Genomic DNA, 26,844 nt, shown 5'->3' on the forward strand with positions numbered 1-26,844 from the left:
GCAGATGATTGGATCAAAAAACTGTGGTACATCTACACAATGGAATACTATGCTGCCATAAAAAAAGGAATTCTCATCATTTGCAGCAACCTGGATAGAATTGGAGAAAATCATGCTGCATGAAATAAGCCAGTCAATGAAGGAGAAATACCACATGACCTCACTTATCTATGGATAATACAGAACATTATAAACTGATGAACCAAAAGATAGATATAAAGACAGTAAAGCAACAAGCAGACTGTCAAATTACAGCAGGGAGGGTAGGGAGATCTGGGGTAGATAAGAGATCAACCGAAGGACTTGTATACATGCATATAAGTATAACCAATGGACACAAAACTCTGGGGAGGGAGGGTATGTAAGGGAGGGGGGGGGGCAATGTTAAAATATGTACACAGATAATAATTTAATAATAAAAAATAATATAAAAATAAAATAAAATAAAATGCCAAGACTATATTTCACAGATCTAGAACAAATACTCCAAAAGTTTATATGGAACCAAAAAACCTCCAAATTACCTACAGCAATCTTGAGAAAGAAGAACAATGTTGGAGGAATTATAATACCAGCTACGTTATAATATAAAACCACCATAATCAAAACAACCTGATACTGGCACAAAAACAGGCATACAAATCAATGGAACACAGGAGACCCCAGAAATTGACCAAAGCCACTATTTCAATTAATATTTGACAAAGGAGGCAAGAACATAACCATGGAGTCAAGACAATCTCTTTATAAACAGTGTTGGAAAAATTTGACAGATACATGCAAAAAAAGAAAAATGAAACTAGACCACCAAATTACACCATATACAAGAATAAACTCAAAATGGATAAAAGACTTAAATGTAAGTCTGGAATCCATTAAAAAAAAAATCCTAGAAGAAACCAGAGGCAGCAAAATCGCAGACATCTCTTATAGCAATATATTTTGTGGATACATATTCTAGAGCAGGGGTCTTCAAACTACGGCCCGCGGGCCACATGCAGCCCGCAGAGGAGTCTGATCCTGCCCGCCAGGTTTTTTGGGCAGTGAGCGCAGCCGAGGTGTTACAGTAGGAATTAGTAGTTCATATAGTCCGGCCCTCCAGCTCTCTGAGGGACCGTGATCTGGCCCCCACTTTAAAAAGTTTGAAGACCCCTGTTCTAGAGCAAAGGAAACTAAGGAGAAAATAAACAAATGGGACTACATTAAAATAAAAAGCTCTGCACAGGAAAAGAAACCAACATCAAAATCAAAAGGGGACCCACTGTATGAGAGAATACATTTGCCAATGATACATCTGATAAAGGGTTGATCTCCAAAATATATTGAGAACTCGTACAACTTAACCAAAGAAAGGCAAACATTCCAATTAAAAAATATGTAAAGGACCTAAATAGGCACTTCTCCAAAGTGGACATACAGAAAGCCAAGAGACATATGAAAAAATGCTCAAAGTCTCTGATCATCAGAGAGATGCAAATTAAAACGATAATGAGGGCCCAAGCCGGTTTGGCTCAGTGGTAGAGCATCGGTCTGCAGACTGAAAAGTCCCAGGTTCAATTCCGGTCAAGGGCATGTACGTTGGTTGCGGGCACATCCCCAGTAGGGGGTGTGCAAGAGGCAGCTGGCCGATGCTTCTCTCTCATCGACGTTTCTAGCTCTCTATCTCTCTCCCTTCCTCTCTGTTAAAAAATCAATAAAATATATTTAAAACGATAATGAGGTATCATCTCACTGTCAGAATGGCTACCATAAACAAATCAACAAATGACAAGTGCTGGCAAGGATGTGGAGAAAAAGCGAACCCTAGTACACTGTTGGAAGGAATGTAGACTGGTGCAGCCATTATGGAAAACAGTATGGAGTTTCCTCAAAAAATTAAAAATGGAACTGCCATTTCACATAGTCATCTCAATTCTATAATATATCCTAAGAAACCCGAAACAGCAATCAGAAAAAAATGTATGCACCTTTATGTTCATAGCAACACAATTTACAATAGCTAAGATCTGGAAATAATGCTCATCAGTAGATGAGTAGATTAAAAAAAAAAAAAAAAAGCTGTGATACATTTATACCATTTTTTACAGCATAGGCAGCTGTAAAAAAAGAAGGATCTCTTACCCTTTGAGACAGCACGGGGTAAGGGTATTATGCTAAGAGAAATAAGCCAGTCAAAGTAAGACTAGTATTACATGATCTCACGTACATGTGGAATCTAATGAACAAAATAAACTGATGAATAAAATAGATCCAGAGACGTAAGAGCATACCCTGTTTCCCTGAAAAGAAGACAGTGTCTTATATTAATTTTTTCTCCCAAAGTTGCGCTAGGTCTTATTTTCAGGGGATGTCTTATCTTTCCATGTGCTAGGTCTTATTTTCAGAGGATGTCTTATTTTCGGGGAAACAAGGTAGAATAGACTGACAGTTCGGGGCATCTTAATCTTCATGTTATTGCCTCCTGTTGGCCAAACACCTGAACAGCTGTAGGCTATTCTCCAATCTGACAATGCTTCTTTACCCCTTTGAAGTGTATTATCTCCACCTTGCCTTAGGACAATTTGTGTTAATAAAAAGCATTGGGTCCTGAGACAAGGAGAACTAAGAACTAAGAACTTGAAGTCTTTAGCTACTTTAGCTGAAGCTCCTTTGACCTCCAATGCTTTTCAAAACTATCTTTCATCTTTGGATTCCTACTTAATCTATGCACAGCCTTTCTCCAGATTGCTGAACCCTTGTAATGCTGGGACAAGAACCCCGGCAACAGGATTTGCTGTTTCACGCTTTTGTTTTCTATGGGTAATTTTCCAGCTAATGATGCTGAGAATTACCCTTCCTGGGGTCTGGGGTCTAGTGCTGGGTTATGGCTAAAGTACACTTGAGCATCTCCACTCAGAGAGGAAGGGGTTTTAGATTTGAACATTATAGTCCGGGTCTCAGAGCTAAGCAATGTCAGGATGAACATGCTGGATAGTGGGAATGTCTGACTAGGAGTGCTTGGGGGGTGGGGAATGATTACTGAAAGCAATATCGATCATTTCCCCTGAATGGATTTTGCTGACTGATTGGACTTTAATTCATTGGATTTGGGGGCTGAAAACAGAGGACATAGGTTCAAAGGCAAATTTTAAAAGAGGTTTCTGTGAGGATTTGAGGAACATAGGAGTGAAGTGACAAGTGGAAGAAGAATGGAGGACAGGATAGGCAAAGAGGCACAGACAGGAGGTGAGGGTGAGTGCCATCACCATCGTGGTCATCATCACAATTATCATAGACACTTGGCCCTCACTGGGTAAGCACTTCATATGCACTAACACAATGAATTCCCACCAAAGCCCTATGAGGTGGGTACTGTTACTATCTCCATTTTCAGGATGAAGAAACTGAGGCACTGGATGGTGGATAACTTGCCTTGTAAGAAATGGGCTGCATTTCAAACCCAGTCAGTCTGGCTCCAACACTCATCCAAAGAGTCCATGATGAAACTGGGTTGATCAGGTTAGAAATGCATGAAAGGCTCCTCAATGCCATAGCTTGAAATTCTGTCCAAGTTGGTGGGGAAAAATTATTTCTTTCATTTACTAGTTCTATGACCTTGAGCAAGTTACTTCACCTCTCTGAGTCTTGTTCCTTACCTGTAAAACACATTTCATGTGGTAGTAGAGCTTGTAGGGCTTATGTGTGCAGGCACACATGTTGTGCCTGGTATAGTACTTGGTAGAGAGCAGAAACTCCACTATGACCCTCACCTACTATGAAGCCACAGCATAGATGCACTAATCTCCAGAACTTCTAAGCATGTACAAGTGGGCATGCCTGTGTCCATGTGTACACATATACCTGACAAGGTGTGCATTCATGTGCAACTCCATGCACTTCCCTGCTTAGTCCTGCCTACACGCCCCCCCCCCCCCCTGGTGGTGGTGGCATCAGCTATGTTGTCCCCATCCAAACACCCAGGCATCACTCCAGAGTCCTTTCTTTTTCTCTCTCTTACCTTTACATCCCATCACCATGGACAGCCAGTTCATGAATAATTCTCAAACTCACCTCTTCTAAATTTTCACCAACCCACCCCAGCACAAAGTTCTCAGCTGCCTCCTTTTCCTCTGGCTTGCAGTCGCCCCCTCCTCTCACCATCCACACAGTGGAAATCAGATGACCTTTTCCAGTCTCAAATCTGACTTCATCCCCACTCTGTTTAAAATCCTTCCAGGAAGCCTGGCAGATCAAGATGTAAAATTCAGAAGCCTGAGCAGGAACCTGATAGATTTCACTGAATAAAGATCTAAAGCTTCTATATGACAAAGATACCACAAACATAGTTAAAAAGACAAATGGCAGACTAAGGAAAATATTTCCAACACAAAACAGACAGAAGTTTTAAATTTTTTATATACTAAAAGCACCTTTATAACAATAAGAAAAAAGAAAAGAAAAATGGGCAAAAGGTATGAATAGTCAATTCACAGAGGAGAAAATACAATTGACCAGTAACTGCATAAAAAATGCTCAGCCTCGCTGGGGAGAAGGAAAGTGAGTGCTGAACCCAATGACATGATTTCCTGGATTGGCAAAAATTAAAAAGAGTGATAATGTTCACTGCAGGGTGGGAGACTAAAATGGCCCAACCTTTTGGAAAAGCATTACCTACCAAAATTTAATAAGTAAACCCTTGCCCTGGCAATCCCACATCTAAAAGTCTCTCCCACAGAAAGGCTTACACATGTCAGCAAGATATATATACAAGGCCATTCTCTGAAGTATTATTGCAAAAGTGAAAAATAGAAGACAATCTAAATATCCATCAACCCAGGACTAGTTACATAAATTATGCTACGTGCAAACAATGGAATATTAGGCAACAATTTTTTAAAAGCACAGTAGATCTATATGCCGTGACACTGAAAGATGCCCACAAATACAATGCCATGTGAAAAAATAGAAGTTGTGGGAAAATGTGCATAATATGATTCTATTTCTTTTTTATTTTTAATAAAAATACAATCGAATATGCTTCTAAAGGCAAAGAAAAAGTTCTGGAAGGAGGTACACCAGACCAACAACAGTGGAACCTTGACAAAATGAAATTTAAGGGCAAAGAGAACTTTCCTACTTAATACGACACACATCTATATATACCGTTTCAATATTTTCTCATGAGGAAATATTGCTTTTATGGAAAAAAAGAAAAGAAAAAATACCCAATTTCATGGCCACTCACAGGCTGCAGGACCAAGTCCAAACTCTTTAGTGTGGCACCCAAGATCCCTCAGGACTCAGCCCTGTGTTCCATCAGCCTATGGTAACCCCTCATCCATTCTTACCTACGTCTAGACATGCCCAGTTCCCTTACATGCCACCCTAATTGCCCATGGGCATTTGTCTATATGGTTTCCTCTTCCAAGATGTCCTTTCCTATCTCCTATGTCTCATATCTTGTTGTTGTTCATGTGTACTCACTTAGAAACTCTCCATGAAAATCTCCCACACACTGCCTTCATACTTTCTCCTGTAGCCATCGTGACAGTCAACATTCAGAAAGCACACTGTGTCTATGTTTTGATTTGTTCAATCTTCATAGCAGCCCTAGAAAGGTTTGTTATCACCTCATTTAAATTATGAGTAAACTGAGGCAAAGAGAGGGTACATGACTTATTCAAAGTCACACAGCTAGGAATCTGCAGAGCCAGCCGTTAAGTGAAGTCAGGCAGAGTGCCCATGCAGCCCTCCCTCAGAGCTCAGCACACAGGGCTGTATTGCCCTGATAACCCTATTTGCCAAGCTTCAAGGCCTGCCTGTAAGTCCCAAGGATGGTGTTTACCTTGTTCCTGCCCCTAGAACCTGAGCAGGTGGGGAATGTGCACAGAGAGCACTGCTAAGATCAGAAGCCAGCTCTCACCTCTACCCGGCAAGGGCTAGAATAAGCAGCTGGTCTCCTCAGGGGCTGGGGTGAGGGAAAGGGTAAGGCCAGCTGACCCAGGACTACTGAGGAAAGTAGTTGTGGAGGAGCAGCCCCTCCAAGGCAAGGATCCTAGAGACTTCCAATACACCTAGTGTGCTCTAGGCCCTAGGGTTAACTGGCCTGGAAATCAGAGGCCAGGAGGCAACCCTGTCCCCTCCAGACAGCTGCAGGGTCAAAGGGAGAAACCTAAGATGGGGACAGGCAAAGAGCTGTAGGATGGTGCTCATGGGGCCTGGCTTCCAACTGGGGTGAGGGCAGACAGGATCTCCATAAAGGAGGTGGCATTTGACTATTGGTAGGAATGCAACCTGATGCAACTACTATGGAAAATAGATGGAGGTTCCTAAAAAATTAAAAATGAAATTGCCTTATGACCCAGATAGTCCATTTCTGGGAATATATTTTTAAAATCTAAAACACTAATTCGAAAGAATAGATGCACCCTATGTGCACTGCAGTATTGTTTACAACAACCAAGATATGGAAGTAGTTCAAGTGCCGCTCAATAGATGAGTGGATAAAAAGCTGTGTACATACTAGTATATACAATGGAATACTACTCAGCCATTAAAAAAAAAAAACAAAAAAAAACCACACACACACACACAAAAAAAAGAATGAGTTTAGCTGGTTGTAACTCAGTGGTTGAGCATCAACCCATGAACCAGGAGGCCACGGTTCAATTCCCAGTCAGGGCACATGCTTGGGTTGAAGGGCTTAATCCCCAGTAGGGGCATGCAGAAGGCAGGAAATCAATGATTCTCTCTCATCGTTGATGTTTCTCTCTTTCCCCCCTCTCCCTTCGTCTCTCTAAAATCAACAAAAACTTTTTAAAGAACGAATGAAATCTTATCCTTTGCATAGATGGACCTAGGGGGTATTGTGCTAAGTGAAATAAAGCAGGCAGAGAAAGATTTCACTTACATGTGGAATCTGAAGAATAAAAATATCTAAAGAACAAAATAATCCTACAAAATAGGAACAGAACAGCCAAAACTGGTTTGGCTCAGTGGATAGAGCGTCGGCCTGTGGACTGAAAGGTCCCAGGTTCAATTCTGGTCAACGGCATGTACCTTGGCTGTAGGCACATCCCCAGTAGTGGGTGTGCAAGAGGCAGCTGATCGATGATTCTCTCTCATCAATGTTTCTAACTCTGTCCCTCTCTCTTTCTCTCTGTAAAAAAATCAATAATATATATATATATATATATATATATATATATATATATATATATATTTTTTTTAAAACAGACTGACAGTTATCAGAGGGAAAGGAGGTTAAGTAAAAAAGGTGAAATGATTAAGTACAAATTGGTAGTTAAAGAATAGTCATAGAAATGTAAATTATAGCCTAAGGACTATAATCAATAATATCACAATAACTACTAGTATGTATGGGGCCAGGTGGGTACTTGAAATACTCTGTTAAGTACATTATTTTCTAACTACTATGCTGTACATCTTAACCTAATAGAATAATATTGAATGTAAATTGTAATTGAAAGAATTAAAAAAGAAAGTGGTATTTGGGCCAGCCTAGAAAGATGAGGAGGATCGGGGCAGATGGAGTTGGAAAAGGGAGCTCCAGGGAACTGAAACAGTTTGAGCAAGGGCCTGGAAGTGGGAACATGTGGGGAGTATAGGCGAGGAGTCATCGGTTTTGGCTGGAGCACAAGGCAAGTAGGGAAGCAGCAGTGGATTGGGGGAGGTTGTTGGAAGCCCTTGGAAGGGGAGCTGCTCACAAGCAAGGAGGAGGCAATCCTGGCAATCTGAGTTTGTCAGGCAGTCCCCCTATAGCAGTTACTTAGCTGTGTGACCGTGACTTAGTTCTTGACCTTGGTTCCCTCACTTGCAAAACATAATGTGCCTTCCACAGTGGTTGCAGTCCCTGGAACTCAGGGTTGGGGGATGGACACATCTGCCAGTACAGTGTAAGTTTGTGTGCACATGTCCCTACAAGGCCTCTCCTACAATCCTTTTGTTGAAAGTGTACATTCAAGATAATGTGATTTCAGACTCTTCACCTTAAAGAAGTTAGAGAGGAAGAGCCCCATGATCTTGAGTGGGACCTTGCCTTTCTCAGGGCCTCATTTCCCCATGTGGGTGGTTTCTCTGGGTCTGGTTATTCAGAAAGGGCTGGGCCATGAAAGGAAGGAAATGGAGTGGGGGAATGGAAATCCAAAGGAGTGGGATCTGTGGAGGGGTGGTAATGAAGGAAGCCAAAGACCCTTCTTCCTGGGGCTAGTCCTCTACCCAGTCAGAGATCCCCACCACTCCCCCTGTCCAGTTAGGCGTTAGAAGCCCTGGACAAGTCTGACTTGCCCCAAGCTCAAATCTTCACCCCTCAGTGCCCAGATGGGGGTGGAGAGTCAGAAGAGGAGCCCCACCACCCAGGGCAAGTTCACTGGAGGGAATAGCAGTGTGCAGGCCTGGAGGCTGCAAACCTGGGAACACGCCCCACCAGGCTGCTACAGATGAGTAGGATCAGGCAAGTCCCTCACATCTCCATTTCCTCTTCTGTGAAATGGAGAAAAAACACCTTTCTTACGAGGTAATATTATCAGCTGGGTCCTGGCACACCATCAAACCCCACAGGTGAGTCCTTTTGTTTATCAGGAGCTGAGAGTGCCTTGGGAGAGTCACAACCAGTTCTGGGGAGGGGATCACTTGCCCTAGCCTTCCCACCCCTCCATGGGTGCCATCCACCTTATCTCTCATCCCATCAAGACCCAGAGACCTCCTCTCAACCTCCTCACTGGAATGCCTCCATCCCCTCCCTGCCCATCTGCTGTCAAAGGAATCCTCCAAGTGCAAATTCACAGCCTCTCAGCTGCTGAGCCTCCTGCACCTCATCTCTGATCACTAGGTGGGCATTGCCTGTTTGCTTACCACCTCCCCCACTAGTCCTGTGGGCAGGGACCATGTCTGATTCATCTCATCCATTCCAGAGTTTGAGGCCTGGCACAGGAGTCTCACCCACAGGCAGTAGAACTGACAGTGGGGATGAAAAAACAGGGCCATTCACCCCTTCTATCCGGACACCTGTTTCTCTGCTCACATATCCATAACAATGCTAGGCTCAATGTGGGACTGGGATCAGGGCCAGTATGGGACCAGGAACAAGGTTCAGTATGTCCAGGATCAGGGCTCAGTGTGGGGCTGGGGTCAGGGCTCAATGAAGGAAGTTTCCTGCTTCCCTTCCCCTCAAGGCTCAGGAATCTCCCCAGCCTTACCCATTGCTTTGAAAACAATATATCCTGCCTCTGGGGGGTCAGGGCCTGTCTTTGGGTCCCCAATATTCTCACCCTCTACCCTGGTAAGGCCTATCTTGTGCTCCACTCCATGCAGCTATGCTGGGATCCCCACAGCCATTTTGTCCCAGTCATATGACCTCAGCAGAGGTGACTCAAGGTGGGAAGTACATTCTTGTATCCCCAGCTGGCCTTCAGAAACACAGCAAGGATGGCCAGCTTTGTGGCATGAATGCATTCCCAAGCCAAAGAGAAGTAGTTTGTGGGTTACCTCAGGTTTTTCTATTATCCACTCCACTGCCCCCACTCCATTAGCCCAGGTAATCTAGTGTCAATGGAGGTAAACTCAAGTTTAGCTGAACATGCAGGAGAAGATATCAGCTGGCACGTGGCAATGAGATATGCCAACCAAATGCCTACTCCTATCACAGTGCCTGGAATCCTTCCTTAGTGCTCTTTGCTCTAAGCCACCCTTGATGTCCCTGCTCTGAAACCTCCATCCTGGATCTAGCCCAGACCTGGCATTCACAGGGCTCAGAAATGGAAGCTGAATCAGAGGTTGGCCTGAATAGGCATCAGAGCTGGGCTTACTTCTGAGAATGTCAGTGCCAGGGCAAAAGGCTGCACCATGCCTCAGTCCCCACCCATCTAGCCAAGTCTCCCACTATCTCTGCCTGCTACCCTTAAGCAGAGGGTCAACTTGGTGTGCTGGCAAGACACATAATTATCATTCTAATTAATTAAAGAAAAATCTAATCAGTGCATTAAACTTCTCATTACTCCACTTGAGTACCCATTAAATAAATTTAATTATCAGAGGACTAGGTTTTCCAGCCTCTTCCATTAGCTCCTGATGGGGAGAGGAGAGGGCAGCAAATGGGAAGCAGAACAATGTCATTCCTGACTTACGGAGGGCAGGGTGGCCATTATCGTGGGGCCACCATGTTCAGGCTTTGGTGTCTCCCTGGAAGAAGGCTTGACTCTGGGCTTGACCCCTCCTCCCCCTGATAAACCAGTTGCCCCCAGGATGGGGAAGGCCTAGCATTTGGCTATAGTTGGTGCTGAATGGTTCATTATGACCACTCTTGGTTATTTGTACCCACCTCATTCTAAAAGAGTTTGATGTTGCTGAGAACAGCACAAGCCAAAAAATAAGAAGAAAACAGAACAAGGAAAAAATAAGAGAGAAAAGGATAAAGCCAGAGGCAAGATCATTGAGCAGCTGCATATCATGGCATCCTGAGTACTAATTAGAATCAGGCCACAAGCCAGCTATGAGTTTCCTAGCAGCCAAGGCAGAAAGCAGAGCCCTTTGGCACTGATGCAATAACCCAGTGGTCAGCAAACTCATTAGTCAACAGAGCCAAATAGCAACAGTACAATGATTGAAATTTCTTTTGAGAGCCAATTTTTTTAAACTTAAACTTCTTCTAATGCCACTTCTTCAAAATAGATTCACCCAGGTGGTGGTATTTTGTGGAAGAGCCACACTCAAGGGGCCAAAGAGCCGCATGTGGCTCACGAGCTGCAGTTTGCCGAACACAGCAATAACCAATAGAGTATTCATGAGGAAATACACACTGAGCTTTGGTCTTTCCATCTGTAAAAAGATGGAGCTGTAGAGGATGGATTAAAGGAGATATCCACGGGCTGAAATGTCAGCAGAGGCTTCCTAAAGGAGAACCCTAAGCAAGGCCTTGGGAAAGAGAGCATGATGCAGACAATGATAACCATTTGTTATTTGCCTCCCAGGTTGGAGGCATCTCCTTCCTGCCAGCAGGACTGTAAACTTCCTTCAGGAAACACCCTCCCTTCATTCCTGGTCACACAATGGGGAAGGATAGACCCTGCTCCAAACTTATCTCTGTTTCCAAGCCCTGTGGACCCAGGTAAAAGATCAAGATTTTCCAAATCTTGCCAATAGAGCACAAGAGATCAACTCCGGGTTTAAATCTGGGGTTTCAGTGGAGACAAACCCAGGAAAGCAGATTTTATCTCTACCCTAACTCAGTAGCAGAAAACACATTGAGAAACTTTGCCTGTCTAACTACTGAGGAAAGGCAAACTACAGCAAGATCTATGAGCTGTGGGTGATGGAGATCAATCCTGACAAGGCCATGTCCACCATCAAGTATGACGTGAATGTAGACTTTGATGCTCTACTGGGCTACAAAGAACCTTAAAGAAAAGTCCAGCATGAGGAATCAATGAAAGCGAAGCTGACCACAGTGTCTATGCTGGAGAGCTGGGCTTCTGTGCCTTCTTTAACAGTGGGAATAGAATGGAAGGGAAGAAGAAAGGTGCAGGGCCCAACCCCTCTCCCAGTCAAGCCTGACGATATTAAAAGAGGAATTCTTAATTATGAATTTAAACTGTGTAAGATCACTTTCTTTTTTATTATTATTACTAGGGGCCCGGTGCACAAAATTTATGCACTGGCGAGGGGTCCCTCAGCCCAGCCTGCCCCCTCTCACATACGAGGAGCCCTCAGGGGATGTCCTACAGTGGGGAGCAGACCTAAGCCGCAGTCTTTGCTTGAGGCAACCAGGCTGATAAGGGGAAGGCTCCAGCCCCATCACCCCACTGCTGCAGCCACTGCCCGTCACTGCAGCCACCAAGGTATTTTCATCAACACAGACTTCCAGACCCTTCACCATGAAAAAAAATGACAACTTTCTTTAAGCATTTTCAAAATATGTCTTTCATAGGATATGACATTTCTTTCTCTATATTTCTTTTTATCCTCACCAGAGGATACGTTTCCATTGATATTTTCCCCTTCCTTCCAATCCCAAGCTCAGCCTCTTCCCAAGCCAAAAGCTTCCACCCCAGGTTTAGGCTTGAGAAGGGGTCTCCCCCCACACATACCTTCTATAGCAGGCTTGGACCCTCCCCAAGCTTAAAGCCTCCACTCCAGGATTTAGGTTTGGGAAGGGGGACCCTCTAGCACTTCCCCAAGCCTAAAGCCTCCACCCCAGACTTTAAGCTTGGGAAGGGGTCATTCCCTCCCGCCCCTCCTCCCCCAACCTCCGATCACAGACTAGGCCTCTTCCCAAGCTTAAAGCCTCCACCCCAGGTTTTAGGCTTGGGAAGGAATTCCCCATCCGCATTGCCGATCACAGCCTCAGTCCCTTCCCAAGCCTAAAGCCTCTGCCTGATGGCCAGTCGGGAGTGACCTGGGTGCCGAGGAGGTTCCCCAGATCCAGGTATGTATGCAAATTAACCTCCATTTTTGTTGGGTCAATTTGCATGCTCACTCTGATTGGCTGTGGGTGAAGCGAATGTACAGTCAATTTACATGTTTCTCTATTATTAGGTAAGATTACTAGAGGCCCAGTGCACAGGAAATCATGCGGGTTAGGGTCCCTAGGCCTAGCTTGACCTCCACCGCAATGGCCTCTACCGCCCTGTGATGCTAAGTGAAGCTTCCTGCCCCAGGATGCTCCACGAGGCTCCTCCCACCCCTCCTTGACTGCCCTTCAAAGCTTGCTGCCGCCCCTCCAAGCTCACCCCATGAAACTTGCTGTTGAACGCTCTGCGAAACTCTCCCCACGCCCCGCCCCGGCTCCGGGAGGCTCCCCCCACCCCATGACTGCTCCATGAAACTCCCCCGCCCTGCGACTGCTTCATGAAACTCACTGTCACCCGGGTGACTGCTCCACTAAGCTCATGGCCACCGCCACTCAACAGTCCCCAGTCCCACCCTGCCGCCAGCGCCCCCCACACCCCTCGTGGTGAGCAGCTCGGGAGGCCAGGGGAGGGGCAGACCGAGAGCAGCTCCACACACTTCATAGTGACCAGTCGCCAATTTGGTTGTTAAGGCACCTAGCTCTTTATATATGTTAGGATTATTATTTTAATTCACACCAATTGACTTCTAGATGTGGGGGAGGGGGAGAGAGAGAGACATTGATGTGAGAGAAACATTGACCAGTTGCCATCCGTATGCACCACACAACCTGACCAGGGATGGAACTTGCAACCTAGGTATGGGCCCTGACTGGGAATGGAGCCTGCAGACTTTTGATGTATGATATGATGCTCTAACCGAGCCACCCAGCCAGGCGGTAAGATCACTTTAACCAGAAAGTTACATCCACTGGTCCAAAAGGCTGAAGAGGATGAAGCTAGAGGCAGATTCATTGCCTTTTCTGAAGGACAGTCGTTGCATAAAAAGGGAAGGAAGGCTTAAGTTAGGACTGTTGGCTGACTGGAAAATAAAATAATCAAGTGGAAAAAAAGAATGGCATATACTCATGACATCCTTGTAGATGAGACAGAAAATTGGCTGGGTCCTCAGTGGTTAGCTAAATAACCATGTCCAGGAATGTGCAGAGGAATAAGAGTGGACCCCGGGGTGGATTCTCACTGGCATTGATAGGGCTGGCACTTGGTTCTGCTTGGAACAACTTTTTGGGCAAACATTAGGATGGAATCTTGAAAGTAGGTCCAGGTGGGAGGGTCAATTAAGGAGGCAGTGTCCTTTGTACAAAGGACCCCTTCCTTCACTTGCCCTAGGAATGGGCCAGTGTAGACAAGAGAGAGTTAGTAAAGCATGGGTGAATCCTGAGAGTAGTGCCCAGAGCCAACTGCACAAAATGGCTAAGGAGCCTGATGGCCCAGGAGACCCTGGGGCTGGTGAGCCAGCCACTTCAGTTCTGAAGATGTGCAACCACCTCCACACAGCCATGCTCAGTCATCAGTGTATCTGTCCAGAGGTCTTTGATAAAATTAGGTCTGCTCAAAGGGGCTTGTCAAGAAGTTGTGGGCCTGGAACTCACGCCCCCTAGGACTTCAGGTCCCTGATATTTGGCATTTATGGGCCCAGAAAATAGAGCTAGGCCCAGTCAGAAAAGACTTCAGGGAAATAAATCTTTCTTTAGCATTGGGAGTACTGAGCTCATGGGAGCATGCATGCAGAGGTCTGGGGACCATGTATACTATGAATGTTGGTTTGAGTTTGCACTAAATGGGAAGGGAAATTGCTTTCAGCTGTGAGTTTCTTCAATTTTATCAATAAATGAATTAGAGCTAGACTGTGTGGATCAAAGTAGGTGTTATAAGGAGTGAATGGAAGGCAAGGTGATGCTCAGAATAATAGTTATTATTATTATGACATTAGGGATCACAGGATACTCCCACCTGTTCTCTAACTCAGTGTTTCCCAAACTTTTGACATATGTGTACCACTTCTGTAATTTTTGTAATGCTGAGTACCCCTCGTACTCATGAGAACATAGAATTAGGCACAGCTAAGCATGGTGCAATGCATATCCCCACCAAACTTTGGTGCAATGCGTACTCCCACCAAACTCTTCTCATACCCCTGGGGGTATGCGTACCACACTTTGGGAAACACTGCTCTAACTGGATCTTCTGCCTAACCCATGAAGCAGATAGGACAGGATGATTAACCCAAGTTAGTAGATGAGGAAACTGAGGACCAGAGGAGGTCCCACAGCACATCAGACCCAGATAATCTTTATGGCCTTATATCTAGTGACCTTCCCCTCCTGCACCTCCAATGGTCATCCTGCTATTCCCTGCCCTGGGTGGAGCAGGAATCTCCCTCACCCCAACTCAGGCTTCCATCCAGCTTCCAAGATTCCCCATTCATGAAGTTAGAGTCTCTCTAACTTCTGAAACCTGGGGTAGAGCCCTAGCCTGGAAGGCTCCTCCTCTCAGGTTACACAGGCTCTGTGCCTCTACCCACTCTCCTTTTTCCCTGGTAGTCTTGCCTCAACCCTTCAAAAGTTAGATCCTTCAAGCCAGACCTGGACCAAACACTAAGCTTTGCCCAAGAAGTGAAAGTCAAGGAGAAGGGTCCCTCCCACTCAACCTCGTTTTTCCCCTCACACCTACATAGGCAGCTGGTGACCAGGGCATACAGAGCCCACCTTGCCAAACACCCCTCCTGACAAGAGGGGCAGGGAAAGGATGTCTGGGCAAGAGAGGTCAGAGCATCAGAAGTGGAGTCTCCTCAGAGGATACTGGATTCACCAAGGAAGGGCAAGCTGCCACCTACAGCACCACTCCTCTCCACATTAATCCCTGAACCCTCAGAATACAGCATCTTACTTTACAGATGAGGGAATAAAGGCTCAGAGAGATTAAGGAACTTGCCCAAATTCAAAATATCAAAGTAAACAGAAATAGCTTATAAGTCGTGGTTTTAGGATTTGAACCCAGGATTGGCTGATTCCAAATATCCATTGCTTTCCTATGCACCCTGCTGCCTGCACAGGAGTGCAAGGTAGCTCAAATAGGCAGCCTGGTGAGCAGATAAAAGGTGGGATGGTATAGGAGGCAGAGAAAGGGTTCAGATGGCAAGACAAAGATGACAGAGCAGCAGAAACAACTGACAAGTGGACCCTCCAGGGGCCTGAAGGAGGCAGTTCTCTTGATCAATAAAAGGCTTTCTTGTGCTTCCTCTGCTGCCATCTATCCAGTCTCTGTCTGCCCATGCCGGGCTCGGGAGGTCTAGCTGCCCAGATTCTCCACCAGGTGCCGCACACCAGCCAGGCTGGGTGGCTGAGAGAGTGTTTAGGGCCAACCAGGTGTCTCATTGCTGCTGGCCATGAGCACAGTGAGCCTGTCCCCAGGGTTTAAGCAACAGCCACTCAACTGAATATTTAAGGGGGAAAAAATACATGTTTGCTTGTTTTTTCAAGAAAGAGAGAGAAAAGGCTGAAACCGATTTGGCTCAGTGGTAGAGCGTCAGTCTGTGGACTGAAAGGTCCTGGGTTCGATTCCGGTCAGGGGCATGTACGTTGGCTGCGGGCACATCCCTGGTGGGGGATGTGCAGGAGGCGGCTGGTCGATGTTTCTCTCTCATCGACGTTTCTGGCTCTCTATCTCTCTCCTTTCCTCTCTGTAAAAAATCAATAAAATATTTTTTAAAAAAAAGAAAAAAGAAAAAGAAAAAGAGAGAGAAAAGGAGGGAGGAGGAGTCCGCCATAAAAGGGGTGTGGGGGTGAGATAAGGAAAGAGTAACCTACCCCATAGCTGAAGTCAAGGTCACAAGCATGGGTGCAGGGAGGACATAGGCAAGGTGCTAGCAAGGAGCCTTTAATCTGAGAGTTCAGGCCGTGGAAACTAAATGCCTGAAGCTGGAGTACATTACTGCTCTGAATGATCTGTCAGCTTCTATTAGGCTAGATCTCTCTGTATAAGGAGGAATTATTCTCTGAAAAGGCATCCAAGGAGGGGGCAAAGGACAGGAACCCCTATAGTGAAGGCTGTCCCACAAGGGGGCGGGGGGACAACAGAAAAGCTTTGGAGGGGGGGGGGGGGGCTGGAACAAGAACAACCCAGAAAGACACTGTTCATCTTCCCACACCCTCTTCCTGAAAGTCAGTCAGCAGTTGTTTGATGGTTGGTTTGTAGCCAATGCCAGCCTCCAGCCCCCTACCCAGACTTCCTTACTCTCTCCACTTAGGAGCATAAGAAGATGCCAGACCTGAGGTGGAGGCCCGCAATGCCTCCATGACAGTGGGCGAGCACGAGTGAGTCCCTGGGCCTCTTTGAACCTCCATTTCCATCTGTTAGATGGAGCCGATAACACCCACCCGAGTGCCATGCTGTGGAGGGAATGAAGCCGGCCCAGAGCCCAGCAGAGTGGGCACTACTCTGTCCTCTGATAAGGAGCTCCTCCTCTTCATCCTCACTATCCCCCGTAAGTCAACATCATCTCTGCCAGGAAATGCTCTCTGACCACCACACATGGGTATCTCCTACAGCAGAACACCAGCTTCCAGGCTTTTCCAGTATCTGGTGGTTGTGTGCAGATGGGTGCTTCAGGCTTAGGGGTTTCCTCTGAACAGAGCTGCATTTCCTGCCTCCCACCCTCACCAAGCTTCTCCCACACTCAAGACTGGTACACAGGACTCTGCCCAGATGTGCAGGCTTGGAGGTAAGGGCTGGTAGAAACCAGGAACAGGTATGAGCTGCATCCACTAAAGGGTGACACTGACGGGAATATCGTCAGCACCAGGGAAACTGGACCAAAAGGCCAGAAACCTCAGGACATGAGTCTGTGAGAGCAGGGTGGTACCATCTGCAGGGCAGTCAGGGCACAAGGTAGGGCTCTGGTAGGTTAGTCCTTTGTAGGGTACACTCCTGCAATAGGCCACACTCAGGACAACTTGACCTCAGGAGTGGGGAGTTGCTGGAAAGGGCTGATTCTCACACACTGGGTTCATGGACTCGAATCTTGGAATTGAACCACTGTGACTTCTAGAAGTGCTGCAGTGAGCCAGATGGCGTCCATCCCCTGGCATTCGGGGTCCTCAACATCTCCCAGTTTGACCCTCCCAACCTTCTCCAAATGGATCCCTCCCAAAACCCCAGATTCTTGTGTTCCTGACAGCAGACTACAGACATCCAGTCCTACCTTTATATCTCTGCCAAAGCTGTTTCCTCTGTTCCTCAATATCTCTATCCAAATTTCAGCCTGATCTAGTCCCACTTCTTGTGGGAAGCATTTCCAGCCAATGTAGCTCCTGCAGAAGCAGGTCTCTATTTCCATCACAGTTTCCCCAGATGAAGCCAGCACTCCTGGGACATAGGAAGGAGACTTGGTGAGTGGAGTGCTGGTGGCAAACCATGGCATGTGTGTGGTGAGAGCCCAGCACCTCCCACTTTTTACCCAGCCCATGCTTATCACCTGTCAGGCGAGGGGGACAGACTTCAGGGAGAAGGAGGAAGGAAGAGAGGAGTCAGCTTCTGCTCTCTAATGAGCCTCAGTCTTCGAGGCTGCAGGGTCCCTGACACTAAGAGCCATGATCTGTTGAAGGAGACCTTTCCATGAGGTCCAATCCTCCTATGATTCAATCACTAAAGAAATCTGCACCAGGTACTTCTTGGGCACTGGGAGCACCGTGGTGACAGAGCCCAACACAGTTCCCAGTGTGACTCCTGGGAGAGATGACCACACATATAGAATTCCTTAGACCTTGCCTTCTTAGGTCCTGAACCTGGCATAGGTGAGAGGGAAGAGCACACAGTAGGGGCACCTAGACCAGATAGGGAGGGCTAAGGGATGCTGTAGACTGAGATCCCAGAGAAAGAGTGTCATACTAAGTTGTAGTGTGCTGACAGAGGCCAGAAGAGAGGTATGGTAGTGGGGAAGGTCTGGGGGAAACTGGTACTAAACTTCAGGTGTCCTGTCATGCCACTCCGGGGCTTCCCCACACAGACACCCTCAATGCCTAAGCTGGAAGAGAGGAAAGCTTAGCTGTCCTATTACTGGCTCAGCAGCCCCATTTCCTGGGGTAGTCACTTTGCCAGGCTCTGAGGATGTCATTGACATTTCCACATGCCTCATCCCCTAACTATGACCCACCTAACTAGCCAGTGGGGACTAAATCGGAACTGGGAGCCCATCGGAATGCTATGGCAAAAAAGTCCTATAGGGGGTATCTCCAGTAAGGGACACCCTGATAGGCTTTCTTCTCCTCCCACCACAGCTCCTCCATATGCTGGTGACCTCAGGGAAGGGCAAGGCTTGAGGAGTGGCCCCAGCTGTGCCCACGGCTGGGACAGGGACCAAAAACAGGGAAACAGTAATCCCTGTCCCCACCTAATACATACACTACACAACCCCGGGGCTCCGTGTGTGGGGAGGGAAGCCACGTCCACTCAGGGCCACTGAGGGATATTGGGGAGCCATTCTTCATATCATCCATGTGGCCATTTGGTCCAGCATTATGCAGAGAAGAGAGGGAAAGAAGCCCCATGGCCAGCCACTCCTAGGGGAAGGGAAGCAGCACTCACTCCTCAGGATGCACTCAAGGCCAGGCATCCCATACCTGTGGACACAGCCCATATTCACCATGACCCTTCAAACAGAAGTAATCCTGACCATTCTGCAGGTGAGAAAAGTTAGCTCAGAAAGGTCACATGACATGACCAAGGTTGCACTGCCAGGAAAAGGGGAGTTTAAAATCAGGTCTTGCCTGGGGCAGCCAGGGTTTTTGCCACATAGAAAGGATACCTCCTGAAAGGTTAGAAATTGATTCCAGGAAGCTGGAAACCTTGATTCCAAGAAGCTGGGCTAAAATCCCTTCTCAGGGGGCTGCTGAGTAGAAGGACAGGGCAAATGGCTGAGGGCAGGGGCTGGACCCACCAGGGTCCCACCCAACTATGACTTTTCTGGGACCACTGGGCAAGCTCCACCCACCTCCAGGAGGGCAGGCTTGAGTGGGGCGGGCCCTGAGAATGTTTGGGGGAGGCTGTGGCCATCAGAGCCCAGGTGCTTAGCTGCTCTCCTCTCTCTGTTTAGGGTCTGATCTCCTGGGTCCAAATCCCAGAAAGAAAGGGGCCAGAGAGGATTCAATGGCCAAATGAACCCTGTCCCAGGAGTGCTAGGCTCATCCAGAACCTCCTTCTTGTGCAAGATAGAGTTCTTCCTGTGTAATGAGATGGTTTCTAAAAGCCATTCAAAAGAAATTTCCTACTATGGGATTTATAGTGTTCTATATCAAGATGGCTGGTAACTGGTAGGACCCAGGTTGAGTCCTGTGTAATGGGAGTTCCATGTCTAAAGGGAAGAAGAGCAGGAGGAAGGACACCAAACTCGAGGAAGTAAGAGATACTCTGCCAGAAAAGTTTCTGCAAAACCAGCAGGCATCCCCCAAAAGAATATGAGGGCAGGAGGGGGATGGAATCCTTTGGGGCATCGGAGGCTGACAGAGCTGGGTCTGGGCAGGAGGACCAATGGGGACAAAGTCACAGGGTGGAAGTCTGGTCTCAGAAAAAGAAAAATGAAGGAACTGTTTCCCCAAAATTAATGTCCACCTGGAAGCTCAGACTGTGACTTTATTTGGAAACAGGGTGATTAGTTATTATAGATGTAATTATTATAGTTAGAATGCAGTCATACTGAATTAGGATGGGTTTTAATCCAATGACTGGTGTCTTCATAAGAAAAGGGAAATTTATACATAGACACACAAACATGGAAGAATGCTCTGTAAGGATGAAGGTAGAGATTAGAGTGACGCATACAAGGTAAAGAATGCCAAAGAATATATAAAACCACCAGAATTGGGAAGAGGCAAAAAGTTCCTCCCCTAGAAATTCAGAGAGAGCACAGCTGTGCCAATACTTAGATTTGACTTCTAGCCTCTAGAAATATGATTTTAAAAAATTCTGTTGTTTCATTCTGTCAGGTTTGTGGTAACTTGTTATGGAAACCTAGGAAATTAATACAATGACCATTGTAATAACTGTAACTATCCAGCAATAAATAATAGCAACTGCTAAAAGTGGTGAGCACCTACAAGATATGCTAGCAAAGCCAGGAGTGGCCTCTTCCCTCCAGGACTCTGAACAGCTGCCGATGCAGGTTCATACTTAGTCCCCCACCTGACCTGCCTGTATGCATACCAGAGAGCTGGACAGGACAGAGTTATCATTCAGCAAAAGTCAGTGCTACCCTGTTTCCCCGAAAATAAGACAGTGTCTTATATTAATTTTTTCTCCCAAAGTTGCACCAGGTCTTATTTTCAGGGATGTCTTATTTCCAGGAAACATGGTAGCAACAGTTCCGGAATCCTGGAATACCAACCACCAGTCTGGGGCTCTTTTGGGCTCACACCCCTGAGTCTTACTGTCTTCTAGACTCAACTACAGTTCAATGTCCTGGAAGACAGAACCCACAGTTCATAGACCCAGCGATTCCAGACTGAAAGTGACATCACTGCCTAAACCTTGCCCAACTTCTAACCTAAAAGCTTCCAAGCAGCATCAATGGCCTCTGATTTTGTGTTCTGAGGCAATCACCAGCCTCTCAGCCAGCATTCAGTTAAGAGAGATAAAGCTATTGTGTGCAAAGCCCCTACCATACTGGGAAGTGAGGATAAAAAACAGGGGAAGGCAGGACCCCTCATCTTCTCAGGGATCCAGAGTCCATGCAGATCAGACCACCAGCAAGACCCCAGATCAAATATCACCTCTGGTTGGGCATCCTGGGCCCTGATCTGGGGCCCCCTCAGGAGTAGAAGGAAAGGAAGGGACCAGAGAATGTGGCTGAGGGAGAACAATCATTCCTCTGCCACCCCCAGCTCCTTCCAGGCCTCTGGACCCAGAAGGTTGTCCCTCATCCCCATCTGAGCCTGGCACTCAACTCCACCCATCTGCCCTAGGAACTGGAAGTGCCAGGCCAACAGCTGACCCTGAACACTGGTTAATTGGTACTATGAAGCGCAGGCATGAGAGAAGAACAGGCTTTGTAGTTACCTAGTGTGATTTTTCCAGGGAAACAATAGGCCTCCCAGCCTGTGGAGATCACTGCTCCTTCTAATTAGGTGCCACTTTGAACACAGAGGCATCAGATTAATAAGGTTTACAGCAGTCAGTTTCATGGTCTGGAGGGCTGCCCCTGCTCTCTGATTTCAGTTTTATGCCAAAATCTTGTTCTCTAAATCAAAGGTTCTCCCAAAAATCTGCTTCTGGCTGAAATCGGTTTGGCTCAGTGGTAGAGCGTCGGTCTGCAGACTGAAAGGTCCCAGGTTCGATTCCGGTCAGGGGCATGTACGTTGGTTGTGGGCACATCCCCAGAAGTGGGTGTGCAAGAGGCAGCTGGTCAGTGTTCCTCTCTCATCGACATTTCTAGCTTTCTATCTCTCTCCCTTCCTCCCTATAAAAAAATAAATAAAAATATATATTTTTTTAAAAATCTGCTTCTGATGCACCTTGGGTTTTTGCTGGGCATCTCTGTCAGGGAGCTACCGTATTCTTGTTTTGCTAAAGAAGACTGCACAGGGCTGTGACAACTCACATAGCCCTGGGAGGGAGAATGGAGTGGCTGGGGTAGCTCCATTTTACAGAGCTGGCTGGTTCAAGGTCACAGGTGAGCTGGTCAATCGCACCCTGCAGCTAATACCCGCCCCTAACCCCGGCTTGCAGGCCCCTTTGCCTCAGCAATTGGTGGCTTGGACACACACGGGACCACAGATAATCCACTGGCCAATTTCCCATTGTTGACATCTGTTCACAATCCTTAGGGGCATCTGGTTCAGCTCTCCCAGATAAGCCTGAGACAACTCAGGAGCCAGCCTGCACACTTAGCCTTTCCACCTCTGTTGCTCTCGTGGATACTCACCCCAACTCCTCTCTGGGGCTTTGCTCACACAGCTCCCCTCCCCCTTCTCCTGGAATGCCCCTTTGATAAATTCACACCATGCTCAAAACACATCTCACTCTTGTTCCTCCTTTACCACCACAGTCACTGGACTTTATCTTCCTTCCTTGATATCTTCTAGGCCCAAATCTCTGTCACCCTGAGCAATTGTTTCTTGACCTATATTCCACTGTTTAATGTTACCACCTTTGCTCACTATTTTGTCCTGTCTTCCCTATGAGACAGGAACAGCATCTGTGTCACCTATGTTCCTCCATAGTAAAGGCTGTCTGATAGATGCTGACCTCCCTCGGTACTCTGAGAAACACTGGGAGAGCATCTCTTCCTGGCCACTTCCCCTGGTCCACATAAGGCTAGCATCTCCCTCTACACATCAGCCCTTGACATCTCTAGGTGACTTCACAGTGCTAGGGATGACCAGCACTGGTGCTCTCCATTCTCTGACCTCCTGTCTCTAGTGACCTTTGGTTTCCATTCCCTCTAGCCTCTATCCCAGGCACAGCCTGGCCCTCATCTCCACCACAGCTCCAGGTCAAGCCTCCCAGCCCAGCTCAGCCCTCCAGTGCTTCCCTCAGTCCTCCTGCCACAATTCTTTCACCTAATTGAGAACTTCACATCTCTCTCCACATCCACTCTCCTCCCTTTTCCTAGCTTGGGCTCCACAGTCCATCAGTGTAATTAACCCCTCAAATGCCTTGAGCCCCTCTCCCTTGGCAATACTTTCATGAAACTTCAACCTAGATGAACACAACCAGCACCCTCTTGACAACTATCTGGAAAGTCAAATGTTGTTGGAGAAAATGAGCCTGCCAGGAAAGCTGTGACATCCATGATCTTAAGGCAAGAGCAGTTCCAGCTCATGTCACTGGCCTGCTCACTTTCTTGCTCTCCCAAGATAATGTCTCCCCCTGTCTGCTCTCCTCATACGTCCCATTTCTATCTGAGTCATCACTCTCAATTGAGACCTCCCTCCATTCTCACTGAGGAATGTCAACCACCTCATCTGCCCCCTGCACACTGTAGAAGCCTACCTGCTCTGCCCATGTTCCCTCTTCCTCCCTAAGAAGGGGGTCACACTACATGCCAAAGGTTAGGTGTGCCACTTCACTTGGTCTCTGAACCCATCTCCTCTGGTTCAGGAGTCAGCTTCCATCACTTGCTGTGTTTTGGCATCACCCATCTTGCCCTCTTTACTGGATCCCACAGCCTTCCCACCAGCAAACAATCATGTCCTGGCATCTCCTGTCCTTTAAAAATCCCCTCCCTTAATTATGTTGCATTAAAAAATGTTCAATCTCAAAGGGTTCTAAACTATATGATACCACTTATATAACACTCACTAAATAACAAAATTACGGAGATATAGGACAAAGGAATGGTAGCTGGAGGAAGGGCCACTGTGGGAGAAAGGGGTTTGTGGTAGCATAGGGAACCTCATGGTGATGGAACACTTCTGTGTCTTGATTGTGGTGGTGGTTACACAAAGCTACATATGTGACACAATTACATAGAACTGCACAAGCATGTGCATACTCACACACACACACATGTGCATGTACAGCTGGGAAATCTGAATAAGGTCTGTGGATTGTATCAATGTGGATTGTGACCTGGTCTGATCTTTTCCTAGATCTACACAGATATTACCACTGAGGACAGCTGGGGAAGAGTCTGGGACATGTCTGTACATTCCTCAGAGATTTCTTGTGACCCCCCCCCTTCTAATTGGGTGCCACTTTGAACACAGAGGCATCAGATTAATGAGGTTTATAGCAGTCACCACTTCATTTCTCTTCTCCTCTACATAAAATTTCTAGGGAGAATCAATGGCACCCTTTCTCTCTTTCCTCTCTTCAGCCCACTTTAAACTGGATTCTGTTCACCCCTTCACAACAATTTCTCTCTGCCCAGCCCCATGGCCTCCATGTTGTCAAATGCAATGGACATCTCCCCACTCCCTCACAGCAGTGACAATGGTAAACTTGGCACTTCCTTTTAGAACCCTCTCTCTGCTTCTGGAATGCCACACCATCCTGGCTCTCCTCGCTCTCCCTGAATGTGTCCTGTTAGCCTCTTATGCTGGCTTTTCTCTTCCATCAACTCTCCATGTAGTTGAGCCCAGGATCCAGGCCTTCCTCTCCACCATCCATATCTCCTCCTGGGCAATCTGCACAATGTCTATAAATACCACCTACAGCTGCTGGCTCCTGCATCTCCATCCCCTGCTCAGTCCTCTCCCTGAGTTCCAGGCTTGTAAGTCCAACTTAAAATGGACATCTCTGCTTCAGGAGGCAGTCAAGAACAAACTCTGTCTGATCCAATCCTTAACCTCCATGGTCTTCCCATATCAATCAGGAAATGAATTGTCCTCCTTGCTTCCTTCTCGTCCCACCCCCACCCACAGTTCAGCCTCCAAGGCAGGACTGCAGTCATCTGCCTCTCTTTCTCCTTATGGCTACCATTCTAGCCCAAGCTTCCATCATTTCTGCCTTACCCTGTTTCCCCTCTTGGCCCCTCTTGCACAATCCAGAGAGATCTTTTAAAAACAAAAATCAGATCAGACCCCTCCCCCTATTTAACCTATCAATAGCTGGTTACTGCCCCCTGGGAAACATCTCAAAGCCCCTACCATAGCCCATGCAAATGTACTCACTTGAGGCTTCCTCCCCTGCTACATAGCCTTCTCTTCCCCACACAGGGCCTTCCCACAGGTGCTCCCACCTGAGAGAGGCCTGGGCCTCATCTCACAGGTGTCCCCATTCCTCCCCATCACTGCATCCTTAGCAACTTCAAATTCCCTATTAGCATTTGTTAGTGTCTGCCTTACCTACCAATCAGCACCTGGTGCATAATAGGCACTCAATAGTACTTGCTGAGTGAATGGACAAGCCCTCCCTCATCGACAAGCCCACACTCCCGGGCAGTGTGTTCTCTGCCACCTGACAAGGCTGGTTCACCTGTGCAGGGGGTGGGGGGAACAAGTCAATAAACCCACACATGCCACTTTCTCCTAAACAGTAACTGATATCCAAATGACTGGATGGCATGAAGATTTTCCTACGTCTTGCTGAGAGCTGCTCCCAGTGGGAAAAGTTTTCTGTTTTACGGCCCCAAGAAGACTTCAGCCATAATATGCTAAAATTATGACATAGAAGAATCATTCGTTTAAATTCTCTGGAAATTGTCCTGGCCAGGTTGCTCAGTTGGTTGGAGCACTGTCACATATACCAAAGTATTGTGGGTTTGATTCATGGTCAGGGCACATACACAGGTTTCAGGTTCAATTTCCCATTGGGAAGCATACAGGAGGCAGCCAATCAATGTTTCTCTTTCACAATGATGTTTTACTCTTTTTTCTTCCCTTCCTTTTTTCTTCTCTCTCTAAAAACCAATAAACATATCCTCAGATGAGAATTAAAAAATAAATAAGTAAATAAATACTCTGGAAACCAAACTCTTGGGGCTGAACACTACTCCAGATTGCCCTGGATGCCGCTGAATAACCTGGCTGATGGGACACTGCACTCCAGGGCTGGGCACTGGAGCTTACCCAGCCTGCTCTACAGGGTGACCTTGGTCAAATGGGGGATGTGCTGTGCATCCAGCACACTGCAGGTGTTCAGTGTGAGGCACTTTTCATTCCTTTCATATGTCAGTGGATTCCTGGGAGGAAATGGTGCAGCCTACCAGTGTGGGCCCAGCAGGAAGCCAGTGGGCCACATGGACAGGGTGTGGCTGAGGAGTTATGGAGTGGATGAAGGGTAAGTTATGGTAACTAGATTTGGGCCTACCCTGAATATCACTGTTAGAATGAGTGGCATCATTAAAAAAAAAATCATGAACCGTCCTGAAAGGTAGTCAGCTCCATTTTCAGAGGTGTCTGGGTAAAGTAGGGCATTGTGAGAAAGGGTTTGAACTAGCTGCCCTTCCCAGTAGAATAGAACTTCAATGTCAAACACACAAAGTTCAAATCCCACTTCTGCCATTGATAGCTTGTGTGACCCTGAGCAAGTTAATTCATTTAGCCTGAGCAAGTTACGTATGTGTTCAAATGCAGATTCCTCATCTCCACAGAAAGATAATGCATACAAGTGTCTGCATGCAGTACTAAATATTAGCTTCTCTGCTTACTTCTGAATCAATGTAAACACTTCCATCTGTACCTTGACATGCTCCAAATATCCTTTCTGTTCTTCCCCAACAGGTTCACAGATCCACCCTACTCTGTCTATCTGAGGCCTACTGCTGGTGCCACTTCCTCCAGGAAGCCACCCATGGCTGCTCACTGGGCTCCTCCTCACTTGCAAGTTGTGGAGCACACCAGGTTCATCTCATGGCCAGTGAGTTGGGGCAGGGTATCATGCTATTATTGACTTGTTCCCCCAACCCCCTGCAGCAACCATTCACACTACATTTACATGTACTGGGCACCTTATAGGCAGCTAATTCATTTAGCCTGTATAGCAAAGTTAGGAGGGAGGCACT

General features: G+C 46.8%; 1 protein-coding gene across 6 annotated transcripts in view; it reads right to left on the minus strand.

The window, feature by feature from the left end:
• LINGO1 (leucine rich repeat and Ig domain containing 1) overlaps positions 1-26,844 on the minus strand; it is a 208,333-nt gene that overhangs the window by 80,724 nt on the left and 100,765 nt on the right. The window contains exon 1 of one of the 6 annotated variants that reach the window (XM_084905792.1): positions 17,608-17,625. The exons of the other annotated variants lie outside the window; for them this stretch is intronic. The gene's annotated coding sequence lies outside the window, so the exon portion shown is untranslated. Of the gene's footprint in view, positions 1-17,607; positions 17,626-26,844 lie in introns of those variants that run through there. 6 annotated transcript variants of the gene reach the window in all.

Source organism: Pipistrellus hanaki (assembly GCF_964339955.1).
Source record: "Pipistrellus hanaki genome assembly, chromosome: 1".
NCBI classification, from domain to species: Eukaryota; Metazoa; Chordata; class Mammalia; order Chiroptera; family Vespertilionidae; genus Pipistrellus; species Pipistrellus hanaki.